This window comes from Chiloscyllium plagiosum, unplaced genomic scaffold (assembly GCF_037043375.1).
Source record: "Chiloscyllium plagiosum isolate Xiang-an unplaced genomic scaffold, Cpla_swu_hap1 HiC_scaffold_38, whole genome shotgun sequence".
Taxonomy (NCBI): domain Eukaryota; kingdom Metazoa; phylum Chordata; class Chondrichthyes; order Orectolobiformes; family Hemiscylliidae; genus Chiloscyllium; species Chiloscyllium plagiosum.
In genome coordinates, this window is record NW_028270176.1 from 38849069 (window position 1) to 38873987 (window position 24919).

Below are 24919 nucleotides of genomic sequence, written 5' to 3' on the forward strand. Positions count from 1 at the left end.
AAAGGATGGGGTACTGGGCTAATGGTCGGATACTTGGTAGTGTGGATGAGCAGAGGGATCTTGGTGTCCATGTACACAGATCTTTGAAAGTTGCCACCCAGGTAAATAGTGCGGTGAAGAAGGCATATGGCATACTGGCTTTTATTGGTAGAGGAATTGAGTTTCGGAGCCCTGAGGTCATGTTGCAGTTGTATAAGACTCTGGTGCGACCGCATCTGGAGTATTGTGTGCAGTTTTGATCGCCATACTATAGAAAGGATGTGGAGGCACTGGAACGGGTGCAGAGGAGGTTTACCAGGATGTTGCCTGGTATGGTAGGAAGATCGTATGAGGAAAGACTGAAACACTTGGGGCTGTTTTAATTGGAGAAAAGAAGGTTTAGGGGTTGACTTGATAGAGGTGTACAAGATGATTAGGGGTTAGATAGGGTTGTCCATGAGAACCTTTTTCCACGTATGGAGTCAGCTATTACGAGGGGGCAGAGCTTTAAATTAAGGGGTGGTAGGGATAGGACAGATGTTCGGGGTAGATTCTTTACTCAGCGAGTCGTGAGTTCATGGAATGCCCTGCCAGTAGCAGTGGTGTATTCTCCCTCTTTATGGGCATTTAAGCGGGCATTGGATAGGCATATGGAGGATAGTGGGCTAGTGTAGGTTAAGTGGGTTTGGATCGGCGTAACATCGAGGGCCAAAGGGCCTGTACTGTGCTGTATTTTTCTGTGTTCTATGTTCTCTTTCGGTTGCTGCAAGTATATCATTTCACATTCAATTTTACTGAAGAGAATGTCAGGAGAAACTGTTTGCTTACAGATAAAGTCAGAGATGTACAGGCAGAAACAGATGCTTCGCTCCAAACCATCCATGCCAACCACATATCCTCACATGATCTGCTCACAACTTGGCCCATAATTCCTCTCAACCATTTACATATCCACGCAGATGCCTTTAAACAATGCAATTATATCAGCCTCGAATACTTTTTTTGAGAGGTCATTCCATACCCTCACAACCGTCTGCATGAATGAAATGCCCGTAAGGTCACTTTTAGCTTGTTCACCCGTCACTTCAAACCCGTATCCTCTCGTTCTGAATTGCCCAACCTGAAGGAAAAGATCTTGTCTATTTGCCCTATCCATACCCGTCATAATTTTATAACTTCTGTAAGTACATAGCTCCTACCTCCACGAAAACCAGCTCCAGCCCACTCTGCCTCACCATATAGCTTAATCTCTCCAAACCTGCTTTGCTGTGCAGGAAGAATCAACTTCGCAAGCTCATGTTTCAAGTTCACGCTCAGACAATAGGGAGCTCTCATTGGCTGGAGTTCCAGAGTGGTTAGGGTCCTCCAGTGCGCCCGATTGGTCACAGTGTCATGAAATGGGGAGGAATACGTGATGACGCATGACTTTGACATAATGATGTTTAAATGCTTCCACCAATAGACAAACAGCCTGCTATGATAACCGGCCAATGACATTGAGGGAGACAGTCTCGCTCCAAAGCCATCCTTGCTCGTGCGTCGTGTGTGATTTCTCCGAATATGTGAGGTCCTTGTCTCATGACCAGTAGAGGTTTGGATGTGGGGATTGAAGTCCCCTTAAAAGCACTCGAGCTTGTCTGCGAGAAGTGGATGAAAAGTGTGATGCCAAAGCTGCTGGGAACGGGATCCCGAAACGTTAATGCTGATTTCTCTTCACAGATACTAATCGACGTGCTGAGCTTTCCCAGCAATTTCTGTTTGAGTTTCGAATTTTCACCATCTCCTGTCATTTCAGTGTTTCTATAGACTTATAGACCTGTGTGACAGGTTTAGGGGAGAGGTGGAATAGAAGACTGTTATTTTGAACCGAAGAAGCACCTTCAGGGAATGACATTTGGGATAAGAGTAAGGTGATAGTCAGATGAAATAGCACTCCAAATTTAGATAAGAAGAGAGAGAGAGAGCGGAATAGAGAGATTTATACTTTTTGACTGAGAAGTCGAATCACTCCATTCAAATTGTTTTTTTCCAGAATGTCTATCCTAGGCTTCCAATACCTCTAAAAAAACATGTTATTCTTTTTGAGCTGTGACCATCGTAAAGGACAATTTACTTTCAGTCCAGTGTTATGGGTTCTGAGGTTATGAATTATTTGAATACCGAATGCACCAGCATGGCCACCCAAATAAGGTACCCAGAGCTGAACAAAATACTCTACGTAACATCTGAGCAAAGATTTGTCGAGCTGTAGTATCAATTGCAATATAGAGCATTGAACATAGAAAAATATAGCGCAGAACGGTCCCTTTGGCCGACGATGTTGCACCGACCTGTTAACTAGCCTAAGCCCATCCCAGCACACTAACACATCATTATCTATGTGCTTATCCAAGGATTGATTAAATGTCCCTCATGTCACTGAGTTAACTACATTGGCTGGCAGGACATTCCACGCCCTGACCACTCACTGAGTATCGAACCAGTCTCTGAAACCTGCCTGAAATCTATCACCCACCAATTTGTAGTTATATCACTCGTATAAGCTGACGTCAACATCTTAGAAAAAAGACTTTCACTGTCTACCCTAACTAATCCTCTGATCATCTTGTATATCTATCAAATTCGCCTTAGCATTCTCCTTTCCAATGAGAACACACCCACGTCCGCCAGCATTTCGAAATAAGACCTTCGCTGCGGACCACACAACCTCTTGGTAAAACCCCTCTGCAACCTTTTAAAATGCTTCCACATCCTTCCTGTATTGGGGCGACCAGACCTGTACACAATATTCCAACTGCGGACGCGCGAGTGATTTGTATAGTTCCAGCATGAAATTACTGCTCCAGAACTCAATCCCTCTACCAATAAAACCTAACACACTGCATGCCTTCTTCATAGCACTATCAACCCCGTTGGCAATTTTTAGGGATCAATGTACGTGGACTCCAAGATCACTCTGCACATACACACGACTGAGAATCTTTCCATTGACCCAGTATTTTGCCTTCCGGTTATTCTTCTCAAAATAAGTCGCCTTACATTAATGTGCATTGCGCTCCATTTGCCAGCTCTCAGCCCAATTCTGCAGTTTATCCAAGTGCCCCTGCAACAGTCTTTCCTATTGTCCAGTCCTCCACCGACTTTAGTGTAATCTGCAAACCTAATAACCGGCTACCTATGCCTGCATCTAACTTATTTATAAAAATGACAAACAGTGGTCCTGAAACACATCCTAGTGACTCACCACTAGTAACCGGACTCCAGGCTGAATATTTCCCATCAATCACCACTTGCTGCCTTTCGACAGAAAGCCAGTTTCTAATCCAAACTTCTAAGTCATCCTCAATCCCATGTCTCTGCATTTTCTCCAACAGCCGACCAAGTGGAAACTTATAAAAGACTTTACTGAAGTCCATGTACGCTACGTCAACTGCCATACCCTCATCCACATGCTTGGTCACCTTCTCGAAAAGATTCAGTGAGGTTTGTGAGACATGACATGCCCTTCGCGAAACCATGTTGACTATCTGCAATCAAATTGTCGTTTACTAAATGATTATAAATTCGACCTCTTATAATTCTTTCCAAAACTTTCCCAGACAGACGTGAGGGCCTTTGGACAATAATTACCTCGTCATCTCTACTGCCCTATTTGAATAAGTGCACGACATTTGCAATCATCTAGTCCTCTGTTACTAAACTGGTAGACAATGACGACTGAAAGATCAAAGCCACAGACTCCATCACATCCTTCCTTGCTGCCCAGACAATCCTCGGATAAATCGCATCCAGCCCAGAGGACGTCTTTACTTCCACTCATTCGAGAAATAGTAACACTTCTTCCTTCCTTACTTAATAATTTCTAGTCAAATATCTCGTATTTTATTGTTCTTCTCCACAATATCCTCCGTTTACTGAATTAAAACCAATGAGAAATGTTAGTTTAACACCTCTCCAATCTTCACAGGGCCCACACACGACTTCCCACTTCTGTCTTCGACTGACATTATTCCTCCCCTCGTCATCCTTTTATTACTCACATACCTAGATAAAGATTTAGGGGTCCCCTTTATTCTCCCTGCTAAAGTCTTTTCATGTCCTCTCTTTGCTCTTCTTAACTCTCTCTTTCAATCCTTCATAGCTAATCAGTAATTCTCCATCGCCTCATCTGAACAATCTCGTGTCATTGTCATATAACCTTCCTTCTTCTGCTTAACAAGTTCAGGAGGAAACCACGGTTCCCTTACCTTATCGCTTCCTCCCTGTCTGACAGGGACATACATATCAAGGGCATGCAATATCTCTTCCATCAAACAGCTTAACATTTCAATTGCCCCCATTCCCTGCATTTTGCTTCTCCATTCTACGCAGCTTAAGGCTTGACTACTCGCATTATGATTGTCCTTCCTCCACTTATAACTCTTGCACTGTGGCATGTACCTATTCCTTTCCATCACTTAGCTAAATGTAACCGAATTATGGTCACTCTCACCAATGTGCTCACCTTCCACTAAACCAAACACCTGACCTCGTTTATTACCAAGCACCAGATCCAGTGAAGCCTCCCATCTTGTCGGCCCTTCGACATAATGTGTCATGAACCCCTCCTGCGCACATTGGACAAAAACAGATCCATTTGATCTGCAAGAGTTGTAGTCTGTCCACTTAATGATGGGCAAGTTAAACTCCCCCATAATGACCACCCTGTTAGTTTCACTCCTACCCAGAATCATTTTGCAGATCCTCTCTACCACATCCCTGGAACTCTGCGGAAGCATATAAAAAAAATTCCCTGCAGAGTGACCTCTTCTCCCCGTTTCTAAAATCAGCCCATACTACCTCAGTGGACGAGTCTTCGTCGAAGATCACGGTTATACTGTCGTTGAGTAAGACGGCCACACCTCCCTCTCTTTTACCTCCTTTCCTGTTCATAATGAAAGATTTAAACTGTGTAACCGGCAACATCAATTCCTGACCACGGTCTCTTCATGTCTTTGAAATGCCCACAATATCGAGGTCCCAGGTACATATCCGTGCTGCAAGCTCACCTGCCTTATTTTTGATACTTCTTTCATTGATGCAAACACACTTCAAACCAGCTAGCATTTTGCTAGCACATTCTGATCCCCGTGAAATCCTCTCCATGACATCCCTACTCTCACCCTGCTGTGCAATGCAACTATACCTCAGGTTCCCATCCCCCTGCTGAGCTCGATTCATCCCACCCGAATAGTACCAGCCAATTCCTCACTCAGAATATTAGTACCCCTCCGATTCAAGTGAAAACCCTCCTGTTGTAGAGGTCCGACCTTCCACAGAATGAGCTCTAATTATCCATGTATCTGAAAACATCCCTACTGCACAATCCCTACAACCACGTGTTCAGGTGATGTCCCTCCTTGCTCTATGCGTCACTATCACGTGGAAAAGATAACAAACCAGAGATAACAATTCTGTTTGTTCTAGCTCTCAGCTTCCACCCTAGCTCCCTGCAATCCTGTCTTACATCCTGTCCCTCTTTCTCCCTATGTCGTTTGCACCTATATGGACTATGGCTTGGGGTTGGACCAATCTCCCTACAGAACCGCAAAGACACGATCCGAGATGTCATGAACCCTGGCACCTGGGAGGCAACAGAGCAATGTGAGTCTCGTTCATTAACAACAAATCTTCTATCTGACCCTGTAACTATCGAGTGCCCAATGACTAACACTCCTCTTTTCCCTCCTTCCCTTCTGTGCAACAGAGGCAGACTCTGTGGCAGAGACGTGCACCCCACTGCATACCCTGGTAAGTCGACCCCAATAGTATCAAAAATGGTACACTTCTTTATCAGGGGAACGACTACAGGCGATCCCTACACTGACAGTTATTTTCCTCCTTCAAACAACTTTCTTCGTGCCTCGAAATAACTGCTTCCCTCTAACTCCTATCTATCACAGCCTCTGCCTCCCGAAAGATCCGATGTTCATCCAGTTCCCGCTCCAGTTCCTGAACACAGTCTTGGAGGAGGAAGATATGGGTGCACTTCCTGCAGACGTACTTGGATGGGATACTAATGGTGTTCCTTCTCTCTTTCTCTCCCGCTCTTTCCCTCCTTGTCCCGATGTCTGACTCTCTCTCGCTATCTTTCTCAATACCTCTGTCTAACACTCTCCCTTCCGCTCATTTTGTCCGAATCTCTCTATCTTTCTTCCTCTGTCCGAGTCTTTCCTCTGTCTGTCTCTCTGTGTCTCTGTCCCGCGACACACCCGCCCACTATTTGTCTCTCTCCCTTTCCCTGTGTGGCTCCCTCTCTGTCTCTCTTTCTGTCCGTCTGTCTCTCTCCCTTTTCCGCTGTCTGACTCCCTCTGTCTCTCTCCCTCCCTCTGTCTTTCTCTCTCTCCATCTCTCCCTCCCTGCCCATCTGTCTGACAGTCGCTCTCTCTCGCTAACTCTCTTTCTACCACCCCCGTTTAACACACTCTCTCTATCGCCCTCTTTCTGACTCGCTGTTCTTTCTCTCCACTGGCCCCCACTGTCTGCCTCTCTCTCTGCCTCTGTCTATGTCACTCACTCCCTTTCCCTGACACTTCCTCTCTCCCAGTGCCTGCCTGACTACCTCTTTCACTCTCCCTCACCGCCTGCCACAGTCTGACTCCCTTTTTCTTTCTCTCTCCCTCTGCCTGAGTCGGTCTATCTCTGTCGCCCTCTCTCTCTGTCTGACTCTATCCCTCGCTTTTCCTCTTTACCTTCATCTCTCTCACCCTCTCCCTGACTCTCTCCCTCTCAAACTATTTCTCCCCTCCATCTGACTCTCTCTCTCTCTCTTTCTTCCCCCGTCTCCCACTGTATGACAATATCTCTACTCCTCTCCCTCTGATTTCTCTCTCTGTCTCTTCCTCCTTTTCTGTCTGTCTGTCGCTTCTCTCTCTCTCTGTCTCTCTTCTCTACACCTCTGAATCTCTCTGTCTTTCCCATTCCCTGATGTTCTCTCCCTCCCTCTCCTTCTCTTCCATACTCTCTCCCTCTGTCTATCTGATGCTTTCTCTCCTCCTCCGAGTTTAACACCATCTCTCTCTTCCTTTCCCTCTCCCTCCTTCTCTCTGACTCGACCTGTCAACTTCCCTACTTGTCCATCGGTCTAATACTCTCCCTCTCTCTGTCCGCCTCTCTGTGTCCCTCTCCTTCTGCCTGACTCTCTCTCTCTATCCGTGTCACTCTCCATCTTCCTCTCTCCGACTGTCTGACTCTCTCTCTGGCTGACTCTCTCTCCCTTTCCCTACTCTCTGCCTCTCTTTCTCCCCACTTCTCACTTGCTATCCCTCAGTCTCTCATTCTCCCTCTGTCTGACTCCCGTTCTCATTCATTTTCCCTCTTTTTCTCTCCTTCTCCCTCTGTCAGTCTGACTCTCTCTCTCCCTCTCTCGGACTCTCTCCTCCCCCTTAAACTCTCTCTCCCACACTCTCTCATTGGTCCACTGTCTCTTTTTCTTTCCCACTGTCTCTGTCACTCTCTCTCCCTTTTCCATGTTACACACTCTTTCTCCCTCTTCTTGACTCTGTGTATCTCACTGTCCCTCTGCCTGACTATCCCTCATTCTCTTTCCCACTTTTTCTCTCGCTCTCGCTGTGTCTGTCTCTCACTTTCTCTCTCTTCTGACTCTTTCTTTCTTCATCTCCCTCTGTCTGACACTCAGTCTCTCCCGCTCTCTCTCCCTCCCTGTTCCGCTGCCTGAAACTCTCTCGCACTCGCTCCCTCTCCTTCTAACTACTCCCTCTTTGGAACACACTTGTTTCTGTATGTCTCTCCCCCCGTCTGACTCGCTTCTCTCTCTCCCCCCTCGCTCTCACACTGTTTGACTCTCTCTCCCTTTCCCTGATTTTCTCTCTCCCTCTGCGTGTCTGACTCTGTATCTCATCCACCCTCACTCTCTCCGTTGGTCTGTCTTCCTCTCTCTTTCTCTCCATGAGTCTGAGTCTCTCTGCCTCCCTCTCTCTCTGTCTGACTGACTCCATTACTCTCTCTCTCTCCCTGTCTAACCCCATCTATTTCACTCTGTCTCCCTGACTCTCTCCCCCGTCTACTTGACTCTGTCTCTCCCTTTCCCTCTGTCTGACACTCTCTTTCTCCGTGTCCATCTGATGGCTCTCTCTATCTATCTATCTATCTATCTATCTATCTATCTATCTATCTATCTATCTATCTATCTATCTATCTATCTATCTATCTATCTATCTATCTATCTATCTATCTATCTATCTATCTATCTATCTATCTATCTATCTATCTATCTATCTATCTATCTATCTATCTATCTATCTATCTATCTATCTATCTGACTGTCGCTTCTCTCTCTACCCCTCTGACTCTCTGTCCCGCCCTTTCCCTGACACACTCTCCCTCCTCTCTCCATCTTCCTCTTTTCCTCAATCTCATCCTCTCAATCTGTCTATATGAATCTCTCCCTCCCACTCCCTCTGACTCTGTCTCTGTCTCTTCCTCTCTTGAAACGCTCTCTTACTCTCTCTCCCTCTGTCTGAGTTTCCATCTCACCCTCTTACTCTCCTTCTGTCAGACTGACTCTATCTCTTTCCGACTCTGTCTCTACACACAGTGTGTGTGTGTGTGTGTGTGTATATATATATTACATATTATATTATATATACTCACATATCCTGTCTCTCTCTATCTCCCTTTTCCTGAATGTTTGACACTCTCTCTCTTCCCTCTGTCTGATTCTTTCTCTCTCTTCATTTCCCTGCAACCCACTGTTTCTCCCTGTTTCTTAATCTCTCTGTCACGCTCCCTCTGTCTGACTGTATCTCTTTTTATTTTGCCCTCTTTATTTTTCCATCTCCCTGTGTCTATCTATCTCTCCCTCTCCCTCTGTCGCGCTCTCTCTTCTTTCTCTACCCATCAGTCAGAATCTGTCTCTCCTTATCCCTGACACACACTCGCACTCTCTCTCCTTCTCCGTAACTCTCCATCTCACACGTCCCTACTCTCTCTATCCGTGTCTCTCTATCTTTCTCTTGCTGAATGATTGACTCTGAATGCGTCATCCTGACTCTGTCTCTCTCAGTCTCTCTCTCTGTCGGACTCTCTATCATTCTCAGTTGCCTCTCACGGTCTCTCTTTCTCTCTATCTCCCTGCCCCGTTGTCTGACGCTCTCTCTCATGCTCCCTCTCGCTCTCTCTCCCTCTGCCCCCACGTTAAACACACGCTCTGTCTCCCCTCCCTCTGACTCGTTCCTCTCTGTCTCTCACACACACTTTCTCTCTCCTACTCTCCCCCACTGTCTGACTCTCTTTCCCTTTCCCTGACTCACACTCTCTCTCCCTCTTCCTGATTCTCTCTCACTCTCCCTCTGTCTGACTCTCTCTCTTTCTCTTTCCCTCTTTTTTCTCCATCTCCCTGTGTCTACATTTCTCATATTTGGGGGAGTCCAGAACTAGAGGGCATAGGTTTAGGGTGTGAGGGGAAAGATATAGAAGCGACCTAAGGGGCAACCTTTTCACGCAGAGGGTGGTACGTGTATGGAATGAGCTGCCAGAGGATGTGGTGGAGGCTGGTACAATTGCAACATTTAAGAGGCATTTGGATGGGTATATGAATCGGAACGGTTTAGAGGGATATAGGCCGTGTGCTGGCAGGTGGGACGAGATTTGGTTGGGATATCCGGTCGGCATGGACAGGTTGGACCGAAGGGTCTGTTTCCATGCTGTGCATCTCTATGACTCTAAGACTCTATCTGCCTCTCTCTCTGTCTGACTCTCCGTCTTTCCCTCTTTCTCTCTCCCTGTCTCCCTCCGTAACCGATACTATCTCGCTTTCGGTCTCTCTCGCTATCTCGCCCTCTCCCTGTCTCCTCCTGTCGAATACTCTCTCTCTCTCTCTGTGTCCCCTCTCCCTTACTCGCTCTTTTCTCTCTATGTCTCTCTACGACTGTCTGACTCTCTCTTACTTTCCCGATACTCTCCCTCTCCATGTCTCTGTGTGACTCTCTATTTTCCCTTCCCTCTCTGTCTTTTTCCACCTCCCTCCTTCGGTCTGAATCTCTCCCTCTCAATCTCTGTCTGATTCTCTCCCTCTACCTCCCTCTGCCTGACGCTCTCATTCTTTCTGAGTCTCTCTACCTCCATGTCTCTTATTGCCTGACTCTCTCTCCCCTCTCTCTGCCTCTCTCACTCTTTCTCTAACGTCTGACTCTCCCTCCCTCTCTCGCTTTGTCTCTCCCCATGTTCTCTCTACATTTCTGTCACTGTCCTCTATCTGACTCTCTCTTCTGTATCTCTCTCCCACTGCCTGTTTCTATCTCTCTCTCCCTTTCCCTGACAGACACTCTCTCTCCCTCTTACTGACTCTCTCCCCCTCTCCCTCTGTCTGAGTCTTTCCCTCATTCTCTTTCATTATTCTCTGCTGCCCCTCTGCCTGTCTCTGTCTCTCCCTCTCTCGCTCTATCATACCCCCTCTCACACTCTCTCTCTCTGACTCTCCCACTCTCTCTGTCTGACTCTCTCTTCTGTATATCTCCCTCCCACTGTCTGTCTCTCTGTCTCTCCCCCGTTCCCTGTTACACACTTGCTCAGCCTCTTCCTCTCACGGTCTCTCTACACCACTGACTCACTCTCCTCTGTCAGACCCTCTCTTCTCTATCTCCCCCCCCCCCCCATTGTCTGTCTATCCCTCTCTCCCGTTCCCTGATACACACTTGCTCAGTCTCTTGCTGACTCTCTTTTTCATTCTGCCTCATCTGACTCTCTCACTTGTTCTCTTTCACTCTTTTTCTCCCCTTCTCCCTGCGTCTGTCTCCCTCTCCCCCCTCCCCCTCTCTGCGTGACTCTCTCTTTCTCCCTTTCCCTCGGTCTAACTCTGTCTCACCATCTCTCTCATCCTCTCTCGCTCCCTGTCTCGCTATCTGATGCTCTTTTTCTAGCTGTCTCTCGTTCTCTCTCCCTCTCCAGTCCCTCTGTCGAACAATCTCTCTGCTGCTCGCTCTTCTGTCTCTCTCTAATCCCCACTCTATGAATCCGTATCTCTCCCTCTGCCTGTCTGACTCTGTCTGTGATTTCCGTCTCCCTCTCATTCGGCCTGGCTCACTCTCTCTTTATCTCTCCCTCTCCCTGATTTGACTCTCCCCTTCTCTCTCTCTCTCTTTCTCTGTTTCAGCCTGACTCCATCTTTCTCTCTTTCTAACCTCTGTCTGTCTCTCTCACCCTTCCACAGACGCACACTCTCTCCCTCTTCCTGATTCTCTCACTCTGACTGACTCTCTTTCTATTTCTCTTTCCTTCTCTTTTTCTTCATCTGCCTCTGTCTGTCTATCTCTCTGTCTCGCTCTTCCTCTTTCTGGTTCTTTGTTACTCCCAATTCCTCTGTTTGATTCTCCCTCCTTGCCTCTCTCTCTCTCTCTCTCTCTCTTGCTCTCTCGCACCCTCTCTTTCTCCCACGTTCCCTCTCCTCGACTGTCCTTTTTTCCCACTCTCCCACTGTCTTTCTGTCCTCTTTTTCCTGACACACATTTGCACTGCCTCCTCCTGACTCTCTCACTCACTCTCCTCCGTCTTTCTGACTCTCTCTCTCATTTTCTTTCCCTGCTTTTCGCTCCGTCTCCCTGCGTCTATCTGTCTTTTTGTCTCCCTCTGGTTCTGTCTGACTCTCTTTCTCCCTCTCCCTCGGTTGGGCTCTTCCTCTGTTCCTTTCTCTCCCTCTCTCGCTCGCTGTCCCGCTGCAGGACGTCGTCTCCCTCGCCTCCTCTCGCTCGGTCTCCTCTGCCGCACCTCTGTCAAACACTCCTTCTCTCCCCCTCTCTGTTTCGATCTTCTATCTCTCCATCTCTTTCTCTTCCCCTCTGTCTGACACTCTCTCTCAATTTCCGTGATACTCTTTCTCTCCCTCTGAATGTCTGAATCTGTCTCTCACTCTCCTTCTCCCTCTGTCTGGCGCAATCTCTCTTTCTATCTCCCTCCCCTTCGGTCTGACTCTCCCTCTCTCCCTCCCTCTCACACACTCTCCCTCTGTCTCTATCTCTGGCCCGCTGTCTGACATTCTCTCTCTTTGAATCTCTCTCGCTCTGGCCCTCTCCCCATTTCGAATACACACACACACACACACACACTCCTTCTGTCCGACTCGCTCTTCATTCTCTATGTCTCTCTCTCCGACGATCTGACTCTCTCTCTTCTTCCCGCTGCCCCCTATCTCTGTCTCTCTCCCTCTCAGCCTCTCTCCCTCTCCTCCTCTTTGACTGTCTCCGTCTGTCTAACACCCTCTTCTCTCTTTCTCTCTAGCCTTCGGTCTTACTCTGCCTTTCCTTATCCCGAACGAGCTCTCTCACTTTCTCTTCCTCTCCCCTACTCTGCATCTCACTTTCTCCCTCTCCCTCTCTCTGAGTCTTTTTCTCCCTCCTCCGCTGCCGCACATTATCCGTGGCTCTCTAGCTTCGTCCCTGCGAATTTTGGGGTCTCTTTCTCTCTCACTCCCTCTGTCACTCTTTCCTTAATATCCGACTCTGTGTCTCCCCCTCTCTCGCTCTCTCTCTACCCTCGGTCTCTCTCACACTCACTCTCCATCTGTCCGATTCTCTCTTCTCTATCCCTCTGTCCCACCGTCTGTCTGTCTCTCTCCTTTACCCTGACGCACATTCTCTCCGTCTTCCTTTCTCTCTCTCTCTCTCCATTCGGCTGTCTCTCTCTCATTCTCTATCCTCATTTTTCTCTCCCTCTCCCTGACTCTGTCTCTCTCACTGTCTCTCTCTCCTCTCTACCTGACTCTCTCTTTCTCCCTCTCCCTCGGTCTGACTCTCCCTCTGTCTATCCCTTTCTCCCCCTCTCCTCCTCCCTCTATTGAACACTCTGTCTCTGTCTTTCCCTCAGTCTGACTCACTGGCTCACTCTTCTTCTGTCGGACTTTGTCTTCTATCTCTCCCCCACTGTCTGCCTGTCTCTCTCCTCTTTGCTGACACACACTCCCTCTCCCCCTTCGTGATTGGTTCTCATTCTCACTCTGTCTGAATCTCTCTCTCTTCCTCTTTCTCTCTTTTACTCCCTCTCCTTGTGTCGTTTTCTCTCTCTCCCCGCCGCCCCCCCCCCACCCCCCACCCCCGACCTCTCGGACTGACTGTGTCTTTCTCCTTATCCCTCTGTCTGACTCACATTTTTTCTCTCTCCCTCCCGTCCCCGCTGTCAGAAGCTCTTTCTCTCTTTCTGTCTCTCTTCCTCCTCTACATGACTGATGCTCCCTCCCTCTTCCTATGTTCGACTCGAACTTCTATTTATGTCTCTCTCTCTCTCTCTCTCTCTCTCTCTCTCTCCTCCTGTCGCTGACACTCTCCATGTCCATTTGGCTGACTCTTTCTCTCTCTCTCTCCCCCCGACTACCTCTGTCGGACTTGCTCTCTCTGCCTCTATCTCTCTCCCTCGCCCGCCCTCTCTCTCTCTTATCCTCTGACTGATTCTCTCTTTCCCTCGCTATCCTTACCCCTGACTCTCTTCCCCTCTCTCTATCTCCCTCTGTCTGATTTTCTCTCCTGCACCCACTCCCTCTCTCTGACTCTCTCTGACTCTCTCTGTCTCTCTTGCTATCTCGCTCTCCGTCTCGCTCTCTCTCCCTCTCTCGAACTATCTCTCCTCCTCTCTCTTTCTGACTCTTTCTCTCCCTTTCCTTGATCACCTCTCTCTCTTTCCCTCTGCCTGTCGTTCTCTGTCCTTCTCCCTCTGTCTAACACCCTCCCTCTGTATGTCTCTCTCACCCGCTGCCTGACTCTCCCTCTCTCTCTTCCCCCTCCCTCACTCTGCATCTGTCCTGCTGTTTCTCGCCATCTCTCTCTCTCTGAACCATTCACTCTGTCTCTCTCACCCCCTCACCCTGACTCACTCTCTCTCTCTCCACTCCTCGTCAAATTCTCTTTCTCAATGTCTTTTTCTCAACAGCTACCTGACTCTCCCACTCTCTTTCGCTCTGTCTGATTCGCTCGCTCTCCCTCTGTCTGATTCTCTCTCTCTCCCCCTCTCCCTGACATTATCTTACCCCCACCTGTCTGATTCTCACTACTGCTTCCTTTCTCTGACACTCTCTGTCTGTGCCGGATCCACTCCCTGTCTCTCTCTCTCTTACCCTCTGTCTGAATCTTGCTGTCTCCCTCCCTCCTACTCTCTCTCCCCTCTGTCTCTCTGCTTGTCCCAATTTCCCTGTGTCCGATTCTTTCTCTCTCCCTCTCCCTGGCTCTCTCAGTCTTAGTCTCTTTCTCTCCCCCGGCTGACTCTCTCCCTCTCTCAATTTTCTGTGTGACTGTCACTCTCTACCTCTGTCTGTTTCTCTCTCGCATCTCCCTCTCCCTCTGAGTGACTTTATCTCTCTCTTTTCCACCCCTAATTTTCGCTCTTCCCTTTATCTCCCTCTGTTCTGATTATCTCTCTCTCTCTTTCTATCACTCCATCTCCCTGTCTCTCTCTCTCCTTCCCTGGATTGATCTCTGTCCACTCTCCCTCCTTCTCTATCTAACATTCTGTCTCGCTGGACCGTCTGTCTCAATCTGACGCAGAAGGGAGAGAAGGGAGAGTGGAATGGAGAGGTTTGGGAGCGGATTGGAGAGATCTGGTGGGTAGGAGGAGTGAGATCATGGGGGATGGATAGAAAGGTGGAAGGGAGACAAAGACAGCAGGAGAGTGGGAGACGAAAGGAAGGAGATAGAGAGTTGAGGCGGGTGGAAAATCTTGCGCAGGGAGGTGAGCGACGGCGAAAGAGAAGGAAAGGGAAGGGGCAGAGAAAGAGAGCGTGTGCAGATAGACAGGGAGAGAAATGTGCAGAAAAAGAGGCGGAGAAGACCGAGGAGAGAGTGCAGGAGAAGAAGTAAGGGGGAGGAGGGAGAGCGAGTGTTGGAGAGAGAGAAAGAGAGAATGAGTGAGAGAGAGATGAATGCGGTTGATTGGGTAAAGAGGGAGCGGGATAGCGAGATTAATTCTGCCCAAGGCCATGTTCGAGTGGGGCTACCCAGTGTTGTAAGCAAGGACAGAGGGACTTAAACCCATCTACTGATCTCAGGCACCCATCCCGTCAACTTCCCTGAGGACCAGGACTTGGGGCTGAATATTTCTCTCCCCAGATCAGCTTCTTCAACACGAAGACAAATAACAACATCGTTCACTCTGCTGCCCGACACCTTTTAATGAACATTTTTATAGTTTACAAATTGAAGTGATAGATACAGTCAGTATTATGCCTTTCCTCAGTGTCCCTGAGTTGTGATAAACATTGAAATGTGTCCTTGTAACTCCCTGTGCGATCAGGTTGGACAATCAAGCACTACCCTCAGTCTGTTACCATAGGTACAGGGTGCTCCGTCACCGAAACGCTGAACTGCAATGAGAACATTACGGATGAATTGACTAGTGAGTAGATTTGGTCGATTCATGAATTTTGGTAAAGGGATATTTCAGCACATTGTTCAGCTGCTGTCTGAACTTAGTCTGGGTCACGGCATAAATCGCAGTGTTTGTGCAGCAACTGAGGAGCTGCAGCATGAAGCCCAATTCCCGCACACACCATAACGGAGACACTGACTCATACCCAATATACCACATCCGGTACCATATAGAATACACCATTAACATAGACCATAACAGGATGAAATTGGCCGAGATCACAAACAGTAAAGTGATGGATTTTTTTCGGTTTTTCATTTCTGTGTCAGACTGAGCATCCCCATTGTTGTGAGTGCGAAGTCTCCTGCGGGCTCTGCTGGTCACTACAATGTGTCTGACGGTGAAAACATTGAGCAGCAAAATCAGGAGAAATGGGAGAGCCGGAGTTAGAATGTGGTGGAGGAACTCGATTGTGATCCAGACACGGGATAATCGAACAGCCTCTTTTACCCAACAAAACCAGGGGCCGTTCCACAGCCAATTCCAAGGTGTGAGCATAAAATACCAGAAAATGTTCTTTAAACAGCTCAGCACAGTCACTGCTCCCAGAACCACAGCCGCTGTTTTCTCACTGCAATATTTACTTTTCAGCTTCTGGCAACTAATGGCGACAAACCGATCAAATGTGAAAGCGACGGTGAACCAGACAGAACAGTCAGTAGCTGCATAAAGCAGGACGGCGTGGATATTACACACGGGGATGGACCTCATGAAATAAAATTCTTCCCGATAAACAATGGGAATGTGTCTAAATATCAGTTCCAGGATAATGACCAGTAGATCCATCACTGCCATGGCCTCCAGGTAACGTCTGATACATGGAGATAATCCACAGTCTTTATAAAGCAGGACGTAGATCGTCACTACGTTAACTGTGAGGACGAAAAACAAACACAGTATTCATTAGTCTGGAGGCAAAGTAACCGTTTGATTGAGGACAGAGTGAGACTTACAAATGTGTCACTGTATTCAGAAATTTATTTACATAATGAGAGCTGAAATAACAAATGGGATGCTCTGAATTCCTGACAGTAATATGTCATGTTCACAAGAAACCCTCCCTTTCCAAAAACTCAGAAGCAAATCCAGATAAACAGATGTTTTCCAGAATATGACCATACACTCGAATACTCGAGAACAGACACAGGCTACTTATTTCCAGTTCCGAATACGAAGGGTGAAAACGTCCTGAATTAATCTCCCCCAGTTCCTTGAAGACAAACAGAGTTTGGAAATTTCTGTCCTTGAATCTTAATTGTGGTTGGTCTTGTGTCATGAAGGAATATAAACGCAGGGAACACCTATTCACCGATTTCACTGCCTGAAGGGAGTTCAGAACAGTGTCTCCTGCTCCCTGGAACGGGAACCCTTTCATTTTGAACTTATCATTTGTTCAATTCACTTTCGTTCGGCAGTTCGCAAATAATGTCAGTTTTAGAATGTTCCGGGGAATATCAGTTTTAGAATGTCCTGGAGAATGTCAGTTATAGAATATTTCAGCAGATGCCATTTACAGAATGTTCGGTGAAGATTGTTGGGCATGAAATGGTCCAGAAAATATCAATAGCATGGACGGTTCCGGAGAATGTTGGGTATAAAATGTTCAGGGGAATGTCAGTTAAAGAATGTTTCATGGATGTCAGTAATAGAATGTTGGGTGTACAATGTTCCAGCGAATGTCAGTTACCGAATGTTGGGTACAGAATGTTCCAGAGAACGTTGGGGATAGAATGTTCCGGTAATGTCAGCCACCCAATGTAATGGTCTCATAAAGACCCATATCAGAAAGGCCCTTCTGATCATTCGGTTTCGTGAGATCTCCTCAGCCTCACATTGGAAATATCTCCCCAAACTCAAATGAAATGGCATTTTGTAACAAAGGAAAATGCAGTTAAGGCACGATCTCAATCTTTGGATGGACGATCCTCTTTTCCGATCATCTCTTATTCCGAGACCTACCTCACTTCCTTTTTGTTTTTTGTATATCTCTGCTAAATATGAAATATTCCACATTTTCAGTACCCAAATTCGGTCACCCTGTGGCCATATTTCTCTAATGCTATAAAATCATATCCATTTTCCTCAACGTATGCACTGAATCCATCAGTATGTTTTGAGAAGGCAACATTGAGTCAGACAGAATATTTTTCATTCAGTTTTTAAACCCAATATCTTTTGCTCCATTGTTAGCTGTATTCCTCATGTTGATCCGGTCAAGTAACAGTCTGACATCGTCGTACACACAGAAACAACCCTGATGTTTCATGAAGACCCATCACCGTCCCTAGGTATATCCTGTACAACCGGCAGGACCTCCAAACAGTGGTGCACACAAGGTTGGATACAATCAAGAAAGGATCTACCCTGGAATTCCCCAACATTGATTCAAGAATCCGGCACACCTCATGATAACAGGTAAAATATGATCAAGGAAATCATCTGATGATGGATATCTACTGCCCTACGCACCACCACTCGGTGATAACGCAGTTCCCGTCGATGTTGAAAACAAATCCGAGGAAGCACGGAGTGTGAAATTGGTGCAGAACATACTCTGAGTGTGGGACTTCAATGTCCATCAACAAGGGTGTCTCCACAGCAGCCAGAGTATGTGGAGAGAAGGGGAGGAAACAAGAGGGAAAAATTCTCACCAAGTTACATGTCAGATTTGGACCTGTCTAGAACAGTATCTGTAGGAGCAGCTAGCACACAGCCCTGGTGGAGAGAAAGTCTCAGCCTCATATTGAATACATGGCCCATTGTGTTATGTTGCACTAACTCCTGCGAAGTCAGACATACTTCTAAATGACGGAGCAACTGGAAACGGGGCATCCATGAAGTACTGTCGTCTATCAGCAGCTGCAGCATCAATGGCATTCCCTTCATCATAAAATCAGAAGTGGGCTATTCATCGATTGTTTCCAGAAGTTCAGTAACAATGACAACTACACGTGTGCAGAAGCAGTCTATTCAGCCCATCAAGAGTTTAAAACAGGAACATAATAAGGCCATTCAGCCATTCAGGACTGTTATTCAGCCTTTGGAGTATATCTTTTCATCTCTCATAGTTATTACAGAGTAAAGGGAAGGGAGCATTCAGCCTTTCAAAGGAATACTGCGAGGACGGGTACTGCTCCAGGGACAGGGATAAAAATAGAATAAATTAGTCTCTACCAATTTAGCACAAATGAACGACTGCAGTGAAAAATAGATCAGCGCTGGGGCCTCAAATAATTGCATACATATCAATAGTTTGCATAAATTGATCAAACGTGTTCCACTGACATTTAAAATGACACGAAGATAGACTGGAAATAATGTTGTGAATAGGAGTTATAGAGTCTGTAAATGGATAGACAAACGAAAATAACTTGTCAGATGGAATATAAGGTGGGTAACAGTGAACGTGTAATTTTTTCAGGCAGAATGAAACATTGTAAACTACATAAATGCAGAGATATTACAGGACTTACTGATACAGTATGTACTGGAGGGCTCTCTCTCACCCGTTCACAAATCGAAAGTTTTTGATCCATCTCTCTGATGATCTCCTCCCACATGCTCTCTGTGGAACCATTGCTCTCAGTACACACGGGCTTTTTTGATGTGGTTGGTTAGCAGTGATGAGTGTTGACGGAGAGTGTGCGTTGAGCCATGTACCGAGGGGACAGCATCTATACAAGAAGCCATCGTTTAATTCGACATGGAGACATGTAGACGATGGTGAATGGCTGAATATTTCTGAATGAAGAGGCTGTGGTTGCTGCCAGGACACTGCATAACCCCCAAACGATGTACTGTACCTGGTCACACTGCAACATTAATGGCGTGAGAAACAGGCTCGTATCATGATAGTGAGAACTGAAGGCACTGCCACATCAGCTGAAATGGTTCCGCTATCTGAATCCACTATCGAGAGTTATTAACACAGAGGAGATGTATGTTCAGCGCGGAGCTCTGCGTAGATCAAGATCTAGTCATCCAACCCAGGTATCTGCCGGCTGCGAAAAACTGTGCAGATCAAACCAGTGCTTTGAACTATACATCTCGACTAGGTATCTGTCCAGGGAAGGGAGCTGTGCAGACCACAGCAGTGCATTGAGCGATAAGCCCGGACCAGATATCTGCCAGTACTGACATTTGTGCAGACCACAGCACTGCACTGATCTATAAATCCGGACGAGATGTCTGTACAGCACCGGGAGCTGTGCAGACTTCAGCCGTGTAAGGATCTGTAAACATGGACTGGACATCTGTTCAGCACTGGGTGCTGAGAGTACCACAGCAGTGCACTGACATGTAAACCTGGACTAGATATTTGTCCAGCACAGGTCGCTGTGCAGACCACTGCAGGGCATTGATAAAAAAGGACGACATATTTGTTTTGCACAGGAAGCTATGCAGACCACAGTGCATTGGTGTATACACGTGGAACAGATATCTGTCAAGAATGGGGAGCTTTTCAGACCACACCAGAAGAACTGTATACAAGCCACTCTGAGTAATTCAGTTTGGAAGATGTTTAATGAATTTTCTGGCACTTTCTCGAACTTCCAATGCTTTTCCAAATTACAGTGAGAATGGATTGTAAAGTCCTGAAACAAACTCAATGACAGCACACGGTCCATATATGGGCATATTCATTTCTTTCTGATAATATCTCGGAGACAGCTTTGCAAGGAATTGGATAAAAAACAGATTTTAGTCTTCAAAGTTATTCTTTGAAGAAGGAAACAGCCGCAAAATGTCCTAAAGATGGTGGCAGAATCAAAATCTTCCAGCCGGAGCTTCTCTGCTTGGCCATTGTTTCTTTTTCTCTTTTTCTCTGTATTCTTAAATTAACCTTTCCAAGTTAGTCCGAGAGGAATGGAGAAGGTGAGTGCCATTGGGAAGCGTGTTGTGGGGAGGTGAGGCATCGAAATTTAAAGCACAGTGCAGCACGGAGACAGGGTCCAGTGTGTCCTGGAGACTGGGCCCGGTGTGGCCTGATAACTCGGCCTGGTGCGGTCTGGAGACTGGGCCTGTTGAGGTTTGGTGAGTGGGCCAGGTGTGGTCTGGAGACTGGAACAGGTGCAGTTTGGAGATTGGGACTGTTGCGGACTGCAGTTTGGGACTGGTGCAGACCGGAGATTGGGCCTGGTGCGGTCTGGAGACTGGGCCAAACGCGGTCTGGAGACTGGGCCCGGTGCAGTCTGGACACAGGGACCAGTTCAGTCTGGAGACTGCCCTGGTGCTGACTGGAGATTGCCCCCAGTGTGGTCTGGAGACAGGGCCTGTTGAGGTTTGTTGATTTGGCAAGGTGTCTTGAGAATGGCATTGATGTAGTCTGGAGACTGGGCCCGCTGCTGTTTGGAGACTGGGCATGGTGTGGTCTATTGACGCAGCCCGCTGCAGCCTGGAGACTCAAACCGGTGCTGTTTGGAAACTGGGCGCAGTGAGGTCTGAAGACTGGGCCTGGTGCTGTCTGGAGACTCTGCACAGTGTGGTCTGGTGCCGTCTGGAGACTGGGCCTCGTCCAGTCTGGAGGCTGGGCCCAGCGTTGCCTGGAGACTGGGCCCAGCACGGTCTGGGGGCTCGGTGTCGGCGCAGACTAGGGTGATAGGGAATGTAAATTGAATGTGTTATTTTTCTTATTACTCTTCTGGACTTTAATTTCTAATTTTTTCAATTTTGTATCAAGTAGGTTCATATCTATACCTCGGTATCTTGCACCTAAGATGTCACCATAAGCGAAGACACTTCAAACTTTTCACTACATTCATTAGGGTGCAAACAACAATAAAGGCAAGTCGATTCAAATGTCAGAAAGTTACTGAATTTGATACCTTTTCCAAAACAAAAGCTGCTCTTTCTGCGGTGGTTTGAAGTGACCAGCAGAGGGTCATATTACATCATTTTAAACACAAGATGGAGGGACAGACGGAGGTAGTGTGAAGAAGTGAGGAAGGACATTTTGATCCCCATTTCAGTGGATTCACTACCAAAACAACAGAAACGCAGATGCAATGCTAAACACATTAATACACTAAATCACAAAAACACAGATAGACAGAAACACACACACACACACACACACACACACACACATACACACTCACACAAACACCCATTAAACACAGGCACACGTAGATATTCGACCTATCATGCCTGTCCTGCCACACAGACCCTGGCTTATCTGGTCTGTGACTCAACTTTATTTCTTCTTGGAAAATAAGGCAGGGAAAGTGACTGAGCTCTTAATATAGGTGTACTGTGGTACCAGTAAACGTAATTCTATTATTTTGAAAATGGTTCTGGAAAAGGATAGACCTGGTTCACAATTTAGTGTTATAAATTTCAGCAAGGCCCATTGTGATGGCTTGCACCGGCAACTTTCAAAAGATGATTGGGGAAGATGTTGGCAGGTAAAGCGACATCTGGCAAATGGGAGTCTTTCAATAGCGAGATAATGACAATTCAGAGACAGCATGATCCTGTTCGTGTGAAGAGCTATGCTAGCAGAAATAGGGGACAGCACGTGCCAGGTGATGTTGCGGCTCAGGGTAAAAAGGACGTACAGGTCAGGTACACTGAGCTGGGATCAAATGAATCCCTTGAACACATGGGGTGTCACAGTAGGCTTGCGCAGGAAGTCACGATGGCAAAAAGGGAACATGAGATGATTTGACTCATAAGGATAAGGAAAATTGGAAAATATCCGACAAGTATAAGAAGGGCAAAAGAGAAACTAAGGAGAGAATTGGCCCCAAATATCAAACAGCCATCAATGTGTGATTCCACCGAGGATGAATTAGGTTTATTGTCACATGATGGAAGTGGAAAGAATACAAGTTACCACATGTGTTTCAATCTCAGGAACAACGTTCCCCTTCCCCGCGAAATATTGAATCTTTGGACAAAACAGAAAAATAATGAAAAAACAAACTCAAAATGTCAAACTGTGCAGCGCTTTCTGTAAAAGTGGAAAAGCACAGGAGCACAGTTAAAAGTTCAAGAAAACATTCGATAAGTACCTGACGATGTTGCGTAGATTCTCCTCCCAAGGACACGACCTCCCCCACTCCGTTGCTTTTCAGCCTATTCCTGCCGAATCTTTCAGGTTCTACACAAAAATACGCATCACAACTGCACAATTACACATCAGTATTTAACGTGGAAAATGCATGGAAGCAAAGGAACTTGAGAAAATAAATCTATATAGGGATATTTTGAAATGAGGTCACATTACAGAAGAGAACTTGTTGAGGTCTTATAATACATAACCGTATATATATAAATGTATCTTAGGTCATTGTACGAAACTGGGTAATAAATTGCAGGGCCACGAGCTGAGATATTTGCAAAATTCCTTAGCGTTCTGATGAAGGGTCACGGGACCCGAAACATCAACTCTGATTTCTCTGCACAATATTTTAAATGATGTGATGGAGCCTGGAATTTGGAGATGTAATGATCGAATGTTTAGAATGTTTTCTTTTGCTTTTGCAAGCGAGGCAGAAAGGTGACCTTATATAGGTGTATAAAAGGGTGAGATGCACGGATGGAGTGAAAATGCAAGGGTTTTAACAGAGGATAGAGCTTTCCAAATCCAGACAACATAAATTTAATGTGAGAGGCCCGACATTTCAAAAGGTTACTAAGAGGCAGCTGTTTCTCCTAGAGGGTGGTGTGTATATACACCGAGCTGTCAGAAGAAGTGACACAGGCGAGTATAATCAAAACGTTTAACATACAATTGAATGTGCACATGAACTGAAAGATTTAACGAGATATTGCCAAACGCAGGCTAAAAGAATGCATTCAGTTGAGGAAATTTTGGGATTTGGACGAGTTGCGCCGAAGGGTCTGTTTGAATCTTGCATGACTCTATAGTGTCTCTTTAATCACAAATAATTCACTGCGCTCAATTCATTTCCAGGTCAAAAATCCCATTTAAATACTTTCAAAGGTCTCCGAACTTTCTTGAACAGAGAATTCCCGACATTCATGTGGTGCTCTCGACGACAGCAACAGCATAAGCATAATTTTATTCAACGACAAACTGTTATTTTTTTGCCTGGTGTGCTCCCTCAATCTACCATTAAAATTAACCTGATCTATGATTCAGCGACAAGTGTGGGTGAACATGCCATGGTCAGAACCATGCTTATCTAACACAGATGACAGCCCGTTAAAGCTATTGCACTTGATTGATTACATTCCAAACAGTAGGACGAGCACCTGATAGAGAGAGCAAAATGATCCCACGACCAACAAATCAGATCTAAGCTCTGCAGTCCTGCCACATCCAGAAATAATTGGAGATGGTCTATGAAACAAGTCACTGGTGGAGAAGCGTCCAAAATTATCCCCATTATATAGACTGGAACAGTTCTGCACATCAGTGTAATAAACAAGGATGTAGCCTCTGCACCACCCACAGCCAGAAGTGTTGAGCCCATGGTCCACCTGACCCTCGTCATTACGCCCTCAAAATCACAGATGACAGTCTAAAATCAATTCCATTCACTGCACGTGACACGGACAAACAGGTGATCAGTGTAGATACGAAAAAGGCAATGGGTCCTGATACCATTCCTGCAATTGAACTGAAGACTTGTTTTGCACAACAAGCCGTGTCCACGAGGAAGCTATTTCATTCCAGCTGCAACTTTGACATCTACCTGACGATGTGAAAAACTACTCAATTAAGTCCAGTCCATTAAGAGGAGAGCGATTACATTCTGACCAATTTCCTTCCCCTCAGTCCGAGCACGATAGTCAAACTTTAAGAAGGTCTTTTTCACAGAGCTGTCAAGAAGCACAGACATAACCTGCTCAGTGTGGTTTCCAATAGGTCCCCATGTGGAGATGGCACTGTTGTGGAAATGTCAATTGAATACTAATCCATAACAGGCTAATGTTCTGGCAACTGGCGGAGGTTAACACAGAAAAAATACATTGCGAAGTCTAAACTCTGGAGGCATTAACAGTGACCCTGAACCAATGCCGATTGTAAACATCAATTTGCTTCCCCAATGTGCTTTCAGGAAGCAAATCTCCCGTGCTTTCCAGGTCTGGCCTAAAATGGACTCCAGATACACAGACATGTCATGAACCCTTCAATTGTTCGCGACACAGCTGAACAGGACACTGACATGTCACAAACTGCTCCGAATTCTTAAACGATAAACCCGGACAGATCATCTGGTCCGAGCTTCGCTATCGGAAAAAGGAACTGGAAATACTGTCCCGAGGAGAGTGATGCTCAAAAAGCACAGCACGTAAGGCAACATCCGAGGAACAGGTAAATCGAAATGTCAGGCAAAAGCTCTTCATTAGGACCCTGCTGATCTAGACTGTCATCTCCAGAATCTAAATACCCACTTCTGCCTGGGAAACAGTCCTGTCGACCCTGAAGAGTTTTTCTTCCTTACATCTGTGAGCTTGTCACAACATTAGCAGATCTTTCCCACATATTTCACAGAAGCATCTGGCCATTCAAGACATTGAGCCTCCCCCATTCTAGAACATGGCCGCATTTCTACTGTAAACA